This window comes from Papaver somniferum, chromosome 11, assembly GCF_003573695.1.
Source record: "Papaver somniferum cultivar HN1 chromosome 11, ASM357369v1, whole genome shotgun sequence".
Lineage (NCBI taxonomy): Eukaryota > Viridiplantae > Streptophyta > Magnoliopsida > Ranunculales > Papaveraceae > Papaver > Papaver somniferum.
The window spans coordinates 42,147,963-42,164,362 of NC_039368.1; the positions used below are offsets into that span (position 1 = coordinate 42,147,963).

General features: G+C 38.1%; 1 pseudogene; it reads right to left on the bottom strand.

Moving 5' to 3' along the window:
* Positions 1-1,774: 1,774 nt before the first annotated feature.
* LOC113325512 lies at positions 1,775-1,874 on the bottom strand (annotated as a pseudogene).
* Between the last annotated feature and the right edge of the window lie 14,526 nt (positions 1,875-16,400).

Sequence of the window (16,400 nt, forward strand, 5' to 3'; positions counted from 1 at the left end):
TTAGTATTGATATCATCTTTGATTGAGTTTGCTCTAATTTTTAGTGAATTTTATATTTTAATATTAGAATTTAAGTCTAATTAATATCCTTCACAAGTCTGAGAATCGGACCACTTTCACCACTATCTATAAATCACATCAATTTTTGGCGCCGCCGACGAGGACTTGTTTTTAGGGTTTTAGATTCATTTTATTTTATTTATTTTATTTTATTATTATTTTTGTCCTTTTTTATGTTTTTGGGTATTTATCTTGTGTCTACAGGTTCTGGATCATAAATAAAATTGAGCCAAGGAGTTTGGTGATTTCATAAAGACTTGGAGCTAAAGATTTAAGCAAAAAGAACAGAAAAGAAGACAATTTTATTTTAGAAAATTTTAGTTTAGGGTTTGTTTATTTTATTTAAAAAAAAACTGTATTAGGGTTTATTATTTTTGTAATTTTTCTTTATTTTTTTGGACTTTTGGACTTTTGGACTTTGGGACATTATTTTTTTTATTACCCTACGGAAGGGTACTTTAAATATAAACTGTTTGCGGAGAAGGAGGACAATTACGATATTGTCTCTGCACCTTGGGTTCGTACACTAGACATCGGAGTCAGTGGCATGAGTCGACTACAACCGATTCATCCCCTGTCTGGAACGGGAGGTAAGATTCTAAACACTCGCGAATCCCCTGTCAGCGAGTTACTGGACTCCTTCGTATGCATATATGTTGAGAACTGAATACAGACATTTATTTTTCTAATAAAGGGCAAGGTCTGGCCCTACAAGATAAGGGTTCGGATTTCATCACCGTTCTCTTTTTGCCCGCTTTAGGAACACGTAACCTACGCGAACCTAAGCCTAAAATTTTGACTAGAACGAGACCGATAGGGTAACGAGCTTAACAGGAAAGTCATTCTAAAAATATTGGTTACTCTTCTAAGCATACTTCGAAGTTCTCGACGGTTTCTGTAAGTTGAATGCGTGACTGCGCCTCCTTGTAATACCGGTGAGGCCTTGGATATCAAAGCTCCATCGAGCTTCCCTCGCCTCTATTCAACTTACGTTAACTCGGATTGATTCCAGAGGGGTTTGCTTAAATTATAACGAATTCCCGTTCGAAGGATTAGAAGCTGGTCTAGAAACAATCTAAGTGGAGCCATCATGCTTTTTGTTTGCTAGAAATCAATAGGTTTGATTTGGTTGAGTCAGTCTTGATCTGTGTTTGCTTACCCTTCCAATTTAGAAAATTATATTGTATGCCTGAACGTAAAAGAGACACACTAGGTAGATTTGTTAAAGAGAAACCTAGTAGTTCGAAGCGTCTCGATTACCTTAATCTAGAAAGTCCGGCTTTTGAAGATTCTGTTTTTGAACGTTCTTTGACTGAGGAGAGAATCCATGTTGCTCCGGTAGCGCCAGAAATGGCAACTTTGAAAGCTTTGTTGAATCCAACTAGGAATACCCGTCCTTCGTGTATTAAGTTAGCTGAAATGGAGGCACCCTATGAACTGAAACCTTGGACCTTACAGATGCTCCCAATCTTTTTAGGGAAAGAAAATGAAAACCCTTATTACCATGTTAGGGATTTTGAGGAAATTTGTAGTACTCTAAGAATTAGAGGCTTAGATGATGATGCTTTGAAACTTAGGTTATTCCCATTTTCCCTGAAAGATAAGGCCAAGTCGTGGCTGTATAGTTTGGACTCCGAGTCAATTGAGACATATGAACAACTTACATCTGCCTTTTTCAATAAGTTTTTCCCTAGGCACAAAACATCGTCTATTAGGACGCAAATATGCACATTTTCACAACAAGAGGGAGAATCTTTATATAGGTATTTGGAAAGGTTCAATGATTTATTATCCCAGTGTCCTCATCATGGTTTAGAAAAGGTTAGGCTAGTTCAGATCCTTTATGAGGGTTTAGATTATTCCACAACGACCATGGTTGAGTCTCTATGCACTGGTGGATTTGAAAACCAAACTGTTGATGCGGCGATGGAATTTTTTAATGAAATCGCCGAAAAAACCCAGCAATGGGAAAATAGTAGGGCACCCCAGAAAACAATTCTTTTAAGTAGAGGAAACGTTAATAGGGTAGAAGGAGGCTATGAATCAGATGCCAAAATTGCTGCTATAGCAAAAAGGTTAGAAGCCTTAGAAGTGGGCCAGACTAGTGGTAGAGTGGAGCCTTTTTGGGAAGGCCAGAATATTGAAGAGCAGGCCAATGCTCTTTATAATAACACTAGATTTGATAACCGTCAAAAGATTGACCCATATTCAGAAACCTATAATCCTGGTTGGAGAAACCATCCGAACCTTTCGTGGTCTAAGGGCCAAAGTCAAGGTCAGTTTAGTAATTCTAATGCTCCCCCAGGTTTTGGCTATACTAAGAATCCTTCAGGACTAGCTCAGTTTCAGAATCAGTCAGATAAGAAAATCCTAAGTTTAGAGGAATCTCTCGCCTTGTTAACTCAGCAAACTGCAAAATTCCAGTTATCCGTAGAACAGAGTCTACAAGCTAGTAACAGGATAGGACAAGAAAATAGTCAGGCTATTTCCGAGTTAAAAACCCAGGTTGGTCTGATAAGTGATTCTTTGAGAGAAAAAGGTAAGTTTCCTAGTCAAACACAACCCAACCCTAGAGGAGTTCATGAATTAGGTGCAAAACCATCGAATCAATTGAATGTGTTAGAACCCTTAGAAGTGGTAGAGTTGTAGACAATAAGGTAACCATGCCCGATAGTGAACATACTGTAGTTCACCCCTCAGGATCTCACCTCTCAGGACCAGTAGCTGAAGAGACTGATAAAGTTTCTGATGATGTGAATTCGGTTCCTGAAAGGTCTGATTTTAGGCCTAGAGCCCCATTTCCTCAGCTATTAGTACCAACAAAGAAGGAATCGAACTTTAATGACATAGTGGAGGTTTTTAAGCAAGTTACCATAAACCTTCCCTTATTAGATGCAATTAGGCAAATTCCTGCTTATGCCAAGTTCCTTAAGGATATGTGTACGCGAAAGCGAAAACTTAGCGTCCATAAGAAAGCCTTTTTAGCTAGTCACGTAAGTTCAATCATTCAGAACACCACAACTCCAAAGTACAAAGACCCAGGTTCTCCTACCATTGCTTGCACAATAGGTAACTTCCGGGTAGAAAAAGCTTTACTTGACTTAGGAGCCAGTGTGAACTTACTGCCATTCCATGTATACTTACAGCTAGGACTTGGTGAAATGAAACCTACTCAGATGACACTGCAGTTAGCTGATAGGTCTGTTAAAATCCCTCGAGGTGTTATCGAGGATGTTCTTATTGAGGTCGACAAGTTTATTTATCCAGTGGATTTCGTGGTCCTAGATACCCAACCTGTCCCTGACCCAGAGAACCAGATACCTGTGATTTTAGGTCGCCCATTTTTAGCTACGTCTAATGCGATCATTAACTGTCGAAATGGTGTGATGAGTTTATCTTTTGGTAATATGACTATGGAGATGAACATTTTTAATGTCAGTAAGCAACCTCATGAGCTAGATGACACATGTGTTGAGGAGGTGAACATGATAGAAGCCTTAGTTCAGGAGTCATTACCAAACATCTTGTCTGAAGACCCATTAGAAAGTTGTCTATCCCATTTTGGTTTAGATTTTGACGACGATAGCACTATTGAACAGGTGAATGCTCTATTAGATTCTACCCCTGTGTTAGACACTGATAGATGGAAAGCTAGGTTCGAACCGTTACCAGTTTCTGAGACTACCCTAATTCCTTCTTTAGAAGAGCCCCCAAAGTTGGACCTTAAACCACTACCCGATACTCTAAAGTATGTGTTTTTAGGCCCATCTGAGACTTTACCTGTGATTGTAGCTTCCAATTTGGATAGTGATCAGGAAAGTAGGCTAGTAAATGTACTTCAAGACAATAAGGAAGCTTTAGGGTGGACTATAGCAGACATTAAGGGTATAAGTCCTACTGTGTGTATGCATCAGATTCATTTAGAGGAAGACTCCAAACCTTCTAGGGAGATGCAACGTCGACTGAACCCTAACATGAAAGAGGTAGTTCGAAAAGAGGTGCTTAAGTTGTTAGATGCGGGTATTATTTACCCAATTTCAGACAGTAAGTGGGTCAGCCCTGTTCAGGTTGTCCCCAAGAAATCAGGTATCACTGTAGTCCAGAATGATAATAATGAATTAATCCCAACCCGAGTGACCACGGGATGGCGGTGTGTATTGACTATAGGAAATTGAACAAGGTCACAAGGAAGGATCACTTTCCCCTTCCTTTTATCGACCAAATGCTAGAGCGATTAGCTGGACATAGTCACTATTGCTTCTTAGATGGCTACTCCGGTTATAATCAGATCGTTATTGCCCCAGAAGACCAAGAGAAAACCACTTTTACCTGTCCCTTTGGTACCTTTGCGTATAGACGCATGCCTTTCGGGCTATGTAATGCCCCTGCAACTTTTCAGCGTTGTATGATGAGCATATTTTCTGATATGGTAGAACGGTTCTTAGAGGTCTTTATGGATGATTTTTCAGTGTTTGGTTCATCTTTCGATGAGTGCTTGCATCATTTGACATTAGTGTTGACTAGGTGTAAGGAAAAAAATTTAGTGCTTAATTGGGAAAAATGCCATTTCATGGTTAAATCAGGAATTGTATTAGGGCACATCGTCTCTTCAAAGGGTATAGAGGTAGACAAAGCCAAAGTTGACCTTATTAAGACTTTACAGGTCCCAAAAACCGTAAAAGATATTAGGTCATTCCTAGGGCATGCAGGTTTTTACCGTCGATTCATTAAGGATTTTAGCTTGATTTCTAGACCTCTTTGCAATTTGCTTGCAAAAGATGTTAAGTTTGTCTTTGATGATGCTTGTTTAGAGGCTTTTGAGAAGCTTAAAACTTTACTCACTACTGCCCCGATAGTCCAGGCACCTAACTGGAACCTACCCTTTGAGATTATGTGTGATTCTTCAGATTATGCTATAGGCGTTTTAGGACAACGAGAAAACAAATTACTTCATGTGATTTATTATAGAGAAAACTCTGAATGATGCCCAAATGAACTACACAACTACCGAGAAGGAACTTTTAGCCATCGTGTTTGCCTTGGATAAGTTTAGGTCCTACCTATTAGGTTCTAAGATCATAATCTATACAGATCATGCTGCTTTGAAATACCTTTTATCTAAGAAGGATACCAAACCTAGATTGATTAGATGGATCCTATTGTTACAGGAATTTTCCCAGACATTAGAGACAAAAAGGGTGCAGAAAATGTAGTAGCATCACTTGTCTAGGCTAGTTGTTAGTTCCCCTAGTGATTCCCTTCCTATAAGGGATAGCTTTCCTGATGAACAATTGTTCTCTGTTTCCCAATCACCTTGGTATGCAAATATAGTGAATTATCTTGTTACTGGTCGAACCCCTCAACATTGGGGTAAGCAAGATCGTTCTAGGTTTTTAGCCGAGGTTAAGCATTTCTTTTGGGACGATCCTTATCTGTTTAAGTATTGTCCGGACCAGATTATTAGGAGATGTGTATCTGAGAGTGACCAGTCTAGTATTATCTCCTTTTGTCATGAACATGCATGTGGGGGTCATTTTAGTGCTAAGAAGACTGCTGCTAAGATTTTGCAGTGTGGATTTTACTCTGGCCTTGTTGTTTAAAGATTCCCATAGTCATTGTGTTTCTTGTGAGCGTTGCCAGAAGTTAGGAACCATTTCCCGTAGAAATATGATGCCTTTGAACCCTATTTTAGTGATTGAGGTCTTTGATGTGTGGGGCATTGATTTTATGGGTCCATTTCCTATTTCGTTTGGTTATCTTTACATACTTGTCGCTGTAGACTATGTGTCTAAGTGGGTTGAGGCGGTTCCGTGTAAAACGAATGACCACAGGGTCGTAGTCCAGTTTTTGAAAGAGAATATACTTACACGTTTTGGTACGCCGCGAGCTATAATTAGTGATGGAGGTTCACACTTTTGTAATAGACCGTTTGCTCTTTTAATGAAACAATACGGTATTACCCATAAAGTAGCAACCCATATCACCCTCAGACTAGTGGTCAGGTAGAGGTTTCCAATAGGGAAATTAAACGTATTCTAGAGAAAACAGTTAATCCAAATAGGAAAGACTGGTCGTCGAGGCTTACTGATGCCTTATGGGCTTACCGTACTGCGTTTAAGACACCCATTGGAATGTCACCTTATCGTTTAGTGTTTGGCAAGGCATGTCACCTGCCTGTTGAGTTAGAGCATCGAGCCTATTGGGCTATTAAGAACTTAAACTTTTCACTTGACAAGGCAGGAGCTCAAAGAAAGCTCCAGCTCAATGAGTTGGACGAGATTCGTAGAGATGCATACGATAGTGCTAAGGAGTATAAGAACAAAATGAAACTTGTGCATGATAGGAATATTTTACGAAAGTCATTTTCTCCAGGTCAAAAAGTTCTTCTGTATGACACTCGTTTGTATCTATTCCCCGGGAAGTTGCGCTCTCGGTGGACCGGTCCTTTTGTGGTCCGTACTGTTTTTCCTCATGGCGCTGTTGAGATTGAGACACCAGATGGTAGTAGTTCTTCGAAGGTTAACGGTCAGCGATTGAAGCCCTTTTTAGAGCCTTTTCCTACAGGTGATGTTGAGGAGGTCCCTCTGGAGGACCCTGTTTACCTTGATTGACCATCGAGGCGATTTTGTATGTTGTATAATATTTTTATAGGTTTTTGGTTACACTTCACCCAGGTACTATCTTTCCGACTTCTCTCTTTACTATTTCCTCATGTTACTTATATTTTTGGTACTGTTCTTTGATTAGAAACATTGAGGACAATGTTAGATTTAAGTTTGGGGGTGGGGTAGAACTTTTTGTTACCTTTTCGTTGCAATAAATAAACTCCAGAGCCTAGAAATTTATCCCTATTAAGGATGACACTAACCAATCTAAGTGGATGGAAGCATTTTGGTTGTAGGAGTTGAGGAACCAATCTGACTAGATGGCAACATCTAAAGAGTCTATTCATAAAAGCACAGGTGTTAGAAATAACATGATAGTTTCACCATATCTCGTTGAGTCCTTTTCACTTCTGTTTTTATTTTGTTTTGTTTTTAAACTATGTTTCTCTAAGTGATTAGGTGCGGCTCACGATTCAAGTTGTTACCAATGCTAGGGTGAATTAGAGTGATTGAGACACAAAAAAAAAAAGAGACCAGACCATCAGACCAACTGGAATAAATTCAATAAAGTCGACCACTGGAACCCTTGTATATGCCAGTTGTGTTGACCTAGAGTTAGGATTATCGACCACTGGTACCCTTGTATATGACAGTGTGTTGATATTAGTCAGACCGGTATCTCAGTCCATTAGGATAGGTTCATTTTGGCGGAGGCCTTCAGACAGATATGAGAAACACCGTTCACCTAGTAAACATCAAAACCATCTATGTTTTTCTATATCCATCTTCTTGATCTATCCATATGTTTTTCTGAGTAGAGATCTGTCACTTCATATGAATTTTAGTATACTTGAGTGAAAACTCGTGTACAACAATTGGAATTTCGCATCAGGGTACTTTCTCCTGTAGCCAATAAGTATGCCAACCAAGGAGATTCTTTAGTGCCTTCCAAGGTTCTGTGTAGATAGCTAGGGTCTGGAGTATAAAGGTTTTGTGGGTATACCTCTGGTAAGCCCTCCGGAGACAACACTCCGCCACTAGCGACACCTAGGGGTTTAAAGGCTTATTGCATATGCTAAATGCAATTGACGATGCCTGCGACAGTAAGTTAGGATTTTATTTCTATTTTATTTTTGCTCAAGGACTAGCAAATAATAGGTTTGGGGGTATTTGATAAACACATTTTTGTACTTATTATGGTGTTTTATTTATTTGTAGGTGTTTTTGGCCAATAAACATTTTTGGAAAAAATTAGCTCGAAAAGTTGTCGGAAAGCACCCGGAGAACATTTGCTATTCGGACTCTCACTTTGGATAAGGGGTAACCTAATTACTAAGGGGAATCCCATTTTTAGGCAGTTGCTAATCGCACCCCTACTATGGATAAGGGGCAACCATCTTCAACATTTCAAAAATCAGGTTTTTGGCGGGAAAATAGGTGCAGTGAAGAACAGTTTTGGCAATCGTGATTTGGAGGAGTTTGAGATCGATTAAACCTCTGATTTTCATAGGATAGACTCCTTATGGGTCTTGGAAACTGATATGGGTGTTTAAATCGATTAGACTGGGCTCAATCGACGGATTTTTCTCACAACAGAAAATATGGAAAGTCACGTGTGTGACCTGTTTTAGGGAATTTTAGAGAGATTAAAGCGCTGTAAACCTTCCCAAAGATTTGTATCTATCTAAGGAAGAGTTTAGAATAAAAAGGAAAGCTCAAAAACGCGTAGAAATTCTAAAACAAGAAATTGCCGCAACTTGGCCATGAAGAGAAGGAAAGAGATTTTGGAAGATTTGGGAGAGATTTAATCGGTATTTTTGATATAAATAGATGTCTTGGGTTATATAAAAGAGGTGTCGAGAGTTTGGGAACCTAAGGAGAGCCAGAGAAGAAGAAATCAGATCTTTACCAAACTCTGTTTCTCCTGTTGCTGCTGCTGAAGAGGAAGAACGCGAAGAACATTGACGCACAGGAAACAGTCGCAGAACAGTGTCGTTGTTTAAAAGCTGAAGAACAGTAAGTTGTGCAGGGCAGTCGTATTTTAGGGTCTTAAAATCAGCGACAAAGCAACAGTTTTTCTGTAACAGTTTCATTGCAACAGCTGTTTTGCAACACCAATACACTGTTGCAAACAGTCTGTGTTATTACTTTTCACTCTTTTAATCATCTTTTGAGCAACAAACACATATTTTGAGATCATGATTAATATGAGGAGCTAAACCCCATTGATGAGGCGATAGAGGAGGCTATTTTTCCAACAAAAAGTGGTATATTCTATTTTATCTTTTTATTTGCAATAATTATATGATTATTTGCCTTGAACTATTATTGAATATGATTTTTATTTGAGTGATTGTGATCTATTTTGATGGAGTATGCTTAGTTTTAAGACTTTTGATGCTTCATACTTGGTATTTACAATTATTACTTTTGAAAATCTACTTGTTGCAATATTTTAGAATCAAATTAAACAAGAAAATTGCATAAATATAAGTATTGGTTTAATCACTTTGAACTTGGAAAATAGTGGAATCTTAGCCTCAGTGTTTCTTTTAGTATTGATATCATCTTTGATTGAGTTTGCTATAATTTTTAGTGAGTTTTATATTTTAATATTAGAATTTAAGTTTAATTAATATCCTTCACAAGTCTGAGAATCGAACCACTTTTACCACTATCTACAAATCACATCAATACATTCAAGCCAATAAGAGGTAAATGAGAAGAATCAATATGCAAAGGTTTAGACAAACCTCGCACAATATCTTGTAACACGGAATCCTCTTCATCCTTGAAAAATTCAAGTGAACTATTCACTTCTTGTATATCGTGGTCCTCTATCAAACCTTGCAACCATTCTCCGTCCGTTTCTGCCTTAACCAAAATCTCGGCATCAAAATCTTCATTACAATCATTTGCAAGCTCAATTGGGTCTTCCAAAATATTGGTCATATCGTTTTCATTCTCAACACACTCCTCTTTGTTGCAAGGTACATACTCCACTGGGATTCAAGTATCACCATAAGGAACTTTTGTAGAACACTCATTGCATCATCCTCAAGCTCTACTTTTTGAATAGGTTCTTGATCGTTATAAAGATCAATGCTCGAGTAAGCTACACTAGTGTCATCACATTCCTTTTCATCCTCACCTTGATCGCAAAAAGACTCTATTGTACACTCCTCGGGGATGTCACCATAAATTGGTTCAAGCAATGTATTTGCATAGTCATCGTCACTATCATAGTTAACATAAGATTGGCTACCACTTCCCAAAGATTGGTCTTTTGCAGAATTTTGCATGTCCTCTTTGTATTCTTCAATGCCTTGTCTTAAATTTGAAACACCTTTTTGAAGCTCTTGGAGTGATCCATCCAAATTTTGAAAATAGTGTTCCATTTGTTGGTGAAGCTTGTTCGACAAGGAAAAAGTAGAATCACTTACTTCAGCATTGCTAGGCCAATTATATTCCCTTTGAATGGGTGAATGATCATAACTATGATCAGAAATTGGGCGAAACATACTATCAGCATATTCGATCGATGAAACTGGCTCCATGCTTGGTTGTCTACAAACTGACTCCATGCTGACCATAAATTGTTGCATCTCATCTACCAAACTCGAAGAAATATGAATAGGAGTACAACTAGTCTCCCCTCCTTGTGGTTGCTCACTTACATACCTACCATAAGAAGGTTGATATGTATGAGAATAACTCAAAGGATACGTAGAATATTGACTATAACCAAATGATTGGTTTTGATTGTATTCTCCGCAAGGGTGATAGTTATCATAATTTTGTTGAAGTTGATAACCGTACCCATTGTTCCAATATGCTCCGACCATAGAAAATGGTACCTGAAACAAGAGTTCTCAAAACTATGTCAAAAACCAGAAAATAAAAACAAAACTAAAAACAAAAAACAAGAAACCAAAAACAAGTGACAACCGCTGCCTACCCGGCAACGACGCCAAAATTTGGTCGTTGTCGTATGCGTCAAAAATAAATTACACTTTCTCACTACTCAAAATATAAAATATAGCAAGGGAAAGAAAGGATCGTTCCCACAGAGAGTACTAGGTTGTCAAGTTGGTTCGGTTTCCTATAAATAACAATGGGGGTTTTCTGATTTTTATATACTAAAATAAAATAAAATAAAAGCAAAACAAATAAATAAAGCACACAATTCAAATATGTGAAAGGATTGGTCAAGGATATCGTTTTCATCCACAAACATGCTTTTCAACAATAACTAGAATTGATATTTAATCTCAACTTTATTAACAGTCCTAAGATATCTTGATCACAAGTATATCTGGCTAATTCCCTGATTTCATCACAACCACATTAAAAGATGCATATGTGAATTCTTCCTAGAAAGCAACCTAAAGTGTAAAAGCACAATCAAGTTTAACTCCCTAAAAGCATTGAGTTCTATGGAATAAGACTAATCAAAGCAATCGAACGTGTAAAAGCACTAATCCGATTTAACAAAGGTTATGATCCACTTGTGACTACTAGGATGCATCACTACAAGCAATACTCACAATTATGCTAGTTGCAGTCAGGAATTATCACTTTTACGTACAATAACCCTAATCTAGCAATAGAGATGAAAACTAATTCAACCGATTTGCGACTTGACTAAACATGCATTCAAATCATATAACAATATTAATAGTGAATCATAAGCAACAAAGTATGGAGACAAAACTAATTCATTGCATAAAAACCATGGTTGGAATTCCAACTTATTCCTTAACCAAGATAAAATTATCTAAACATGTGAATGGAGTTCATAACAAGAAGAAAAAGAAAACCTATCATGTTTCTAAACCCTAAAATAAAAGTAGAAGAAGAGATAAGATTTCCTAGAGAACTTTGTTATATATCCTTCACTTGCGACTCTGGAAAACTCAAACTTATTGGAGAAGTCCAAGCCCAAAGCCCATCTTTGCTTGGGTTAAACCCACCAAAATTCGCAGGTCAAACTTGGTTAACTCCAGTCAAAGTCAGATGCTCAAGATCCAGTGAGGGTCAAACTCCGTTCCTGCACGGCAATACCCCATTCTACAAGCCTAACTATATGAATATTACTTCTCCCTCACCAACTGCAGCTATTTCTTGTGTTTCCACCTGAAACATTAAGAACTGCACATTCATACCAGCAGCTCAACAAACCAACAGTACCAGCAACATCAATTCTGTCCCTTTATCTCTCTTTCACCCACTGCTTCAATATAGTAGCTACATGAACTCGTTCTGAACTTGACTTCAATCCATCTGTAGCTGCATCAAACACAACTAACTCCTTCACCGCATCAAGCTCGTACCCTGCAGTTACATAACACCAACTATACATTCATGTTCTTTCAACCTGTAGCTTGAACACAGTTCATCTTCAACTGATAACATCAACTCCAACTTCTCTGATTTCAAACCAATCCATACACAGCAGAATCTCAATTCCAGCTATCTTAAGCTTCAACATCCTCTGCAATCCAGAACTCAATGCCACCAACAAGATAAACTGCAATCCACTGTTCAGCTTACCACCACTGCCTAGCCATTGCATTTGAACTGCACCTGCAATTATCTTATCTGCTTCAGATCCATATTCTCAACTTAGCCATTCACTGGCTTCATCCTTTGTAATTCACCCATTTTTCCATGTCTTGCGGCAGCATCTCTTGCCATTCCTGCAATTGCCTTAAGCTCGTCTTGCACCTGCAACTGCATCACCAGAAGCTAGAACCACGATCTCCAACCATTTGTTTTCCCTGTAGTTTCCTAATCATACATCTATAAAGGCAATAACTCCAGTTTAGCTGCAACTGCAGCTCACTCTCGAACCAACAACATCAAACAAGCAGCCATAATCCACTCCTAGCATAACCTGCAACCTCACTTCTTATCTTGTTTCTTAACTAGTAGCTCAGCACCATCATTTCACTCTCCTGCAGCTTATTTCAACCAAGAGCTGCCAGCAGTATGACCACCAATTGCAGTCCCATTCTCTAAGCATCTTCTCTGCAAGTCATATCAAGAACAACCCACATTTCATATTCTATTTCTTTGCTTCAGCTGCACAATCACCAACAAAGCCCCTCTAGCTGCAGCTAACTCACTCCCTGTAATTGCCCAGCCAGCAACAACACATAACCCTTCTTCACTTCCATGCAGCACCGCCGCAAGTGAACTTTACAATCCTGAACTGCAATAGCCTCTCAAAGCAGCACTTCTTACCAGAATCCCATCAATTCGATCTCTCCTCTCAATTTCAGTCGAACCCATGAATTTCAACATCTTCACTGCTTCATCTTCTTCATAATCTTCAATGTCAGTCACCAGAAACCCTAACCTGTGGATTTGCCTCTCAACAGCAGCATCTCCACATCAATCATATACCCATTCTTGATTCAAACCAATTGACAGCACCACCAACAAACCCTTCTCATCTATCCTGCTCAAACTCCATTCAGTCTTGACTCATTCAATCGGCAGCAGCAACAACTAACGACAGAGCTTCCCCTGTCTCAGATTCAACATAAGCCAATCAATCACTCCAAAATCGAACACCCAATCTTCATTTCCCTGTTATCAACTGATGGCAACCACCAGGACCCTAATTCCATCATCAATATCTTCCAGATACGACAACCCATTCTTGAATTCTTCCATTTCAGATCTTCCACAAAACCTTGAGCGTCACCTTCTTCTGATTCAATTTCTACTCATCAGAAGTATAATATTTGAATTATTCCTCACCAATTTCTCTGGTAATTCCTCGATCGAGCACCAATCATTGCCAGTAGTAGCAACGCAGCCATATCCTTTATTATCTCCTCTGAGTTAGGGAAGAAAGATTGAGAAATCATTTTCTCTGAAGTCTGGGGTTAGGTAATAACAAGAAGTGTTATGGACACCCATCTATGGTGGTTAAGGGCCAACCAGCTCAAACATGGCTTGTCGGTTTCAGAAAACTGACAGCCTAATTCTGTTTCTTTGTTCAACTGTCAGTTGCAAGGAACCGACAGCTCATTCTTCGCCTGCGACTTGATCTTATTGCTCCAAGTGAACGCTTTCTTCTTCCTCGAATTCTTCCACCAGCAGCAAGCTCAGACCCACTTCTTCTCTTCAATTTCACTTCATCACTAAAGCATTCGTGCTTTTCAGACAGATATTTGCATCACTAAAGTCGACATGCTTTTCAGACAGAAATTAAGAAATAGAAGCAAATAATGAGAAATAGTTCGTCTCCAACCGCAGTTGCACATGAGATGAGACTTTTGCATTGTTTCTTCTTATTTTGTTCCAAATGACTCCAAAGTACCTAAACACTCAAAAACAAACATAAGATACATATTTTACAAGAAAACTTAGCAAAGAAAGCATAAACAATAGATAAATATTAAGGTGTTTTAGACACCTGTCAAATTCCCCCACACTTAGACTTTGCTAGTCCTCGAGCAAATCAAACAAAATAATTCTAAGGCATACATACAACTCCGTGTCGTCGAGGCTACGGTTACTCTTAGCATAAATAACAAGCCTTTGAACCCCTAGGTGTCCCTAGTGGACGAGTTATAGTCTCGTGAAGGTTTACAAGAGGTCTACCTACAAAACCTATATTTCCAACTCCGGCTACCTGTGAAAAATTTATGAACGAATCCAAAATGACTACAGGAGAAGGTGCCTTGTGAATCCATATTAATATATAAATAAATAAAGCTCTATACGGAAAGTTGAACAAACCACAATACTCGGAATATAACTAATCACAATCACACATGAATAGATTAAGAAGATGGATATAGAGATAGATGTTTGCGAATGTTGACTAAGTGAACGGTGTGTCCCATATCTGTCCAAAGGTCCCCGTCAAAACAAAACTAAAAATCATATTGGATTGAGCTACTGGTCTGAATTCTAATATCAACACAGCCAGCATATACAAGGGAAACAACGGTAGATAAACTTAATTTTATATCAATTCACTTGCATATACAAGGGAACCAGTGATCGAGTTTATTCAACACAATAATAATAAAATTTTCTTTTTCTTTTTTCTTTTTTCTTTTTTCACTTTTTTTTCTTTTTTCGATTTGACAACATGATTGGATCTTTTGGATCCAAGCGCATGCTTCTTGTCAGCGGATTACATGGTAATTCCCGTGGATCCTGCATTCCAAGCTTGTTTAGGCGACGGAGACAGGAAGAACCAACACATATTGCTATCAAAGTGTCAATTTTATTTTTAGTTTTTTTTATATGCACATCATTTGGTCAAATTAGTCTGGTTTTTTTTTTTTTTGTAGTAACTCAATCACTTATTTCATCCTAGCAGTGATAACAATTCGATGTTTGTGCCCCACCAAATCACTTAGAGAAACAATAGATAAATATAGAAAAATAAAAATAGAACGTGATATAGTGACATTCCGAGATATGGTAACAACTATCATGTTATTTATAATACTTGAGCTATGTCTATCCTTTTAGTTAATGGATTCCTCAACTCCTGCAATCAAGATGGTTCCATCCACTTATATTGTTTAGTGACATCCTAAAGGCACAAGTTTCTAGATTTCGGAGTTCATAAAGCAATTTTTTTCTCTTGTTTTTCTAATTTTTATTTTTATTTCTTTTTTCATTAAAGGCATCAAACAAACTATACAAACATATAAATGCTCCCCTACACTTAAACTTTACATTGTCCTCAATGTAAATTTAGTCATTCAAAGTAAAGTTCAAGGTGGGAAATTCCGCAAATGATATGCAAAAATAAAGATAAAATGCTTAAAAAGAAAAAGAAAAAGATACAAAACCGGTGGGTTGCCTCACACTTAGCGCTTGGTTTAAAGTCGTCAGCCCGACATATCCTTGCAAGACGAATTCCCCATACACCAACAATCTGAAAAGTTGGGGATCCTCCCATAGAACCTGTTTTGCGAACACTAGCTTCACACAAATATTAGTACGAGAAAACAGAAGTGAAGCTATCGCCCCATAGAAGTTTCCCCCACACTTATTCTTTTCTACACTTAGAAGTGTATAAAGAACATAGAAATCAGGAACTTCAATGGTTTCTTCTTTGCAAACATTCATAGTATGAGAATCAAATGTTTCTAATGGAAGATATCGAGAAACAAAATCATTTAACAATATTCTCGAAGCACATACATTCAAGCCAATAAGAGGTAAAGGAGAAGAATCAATATGCAAAGGGTTAGACAAACCTCGCACATTCTCTTGTAACATGAAATCCTCTTCATCCTTGAAAAAGTCAAGTGAACTATTCACCTCTTGTATATCATGGTCCTCTATCAAACCTTGCAACCATTCTTCCACCTCTTGTAACGCTTTCTTCTTCCTCGAATTCTTCCACCAACAGCAAGCTCAAACCCACTTCTTCTCTTCAATTTCACTTCATCACTAAAGCATTCGTGCTTTTCAGACAGAAATTAAGAAATAGAAGCAAATAATGAGAAATAGTTTGTCTCCAACCGCAGTTGCACATAAGATGAGACTTTTGCATTGTTTCTTCTTATTTTGTTCCAAATGACTCCAAAGTACCTAAACACTCAAAAACAAACATAAGATACATATTTTACAAGAAAACTTAGCAAAGAAAGCATAAACAATAGATAAATATTAAGGTGTTTTAGACACCTATCAGTTGGCATGCCTTGGCGCGGAGATGTGGCTGGCATGGTATGCCATTGGCACTGTGGT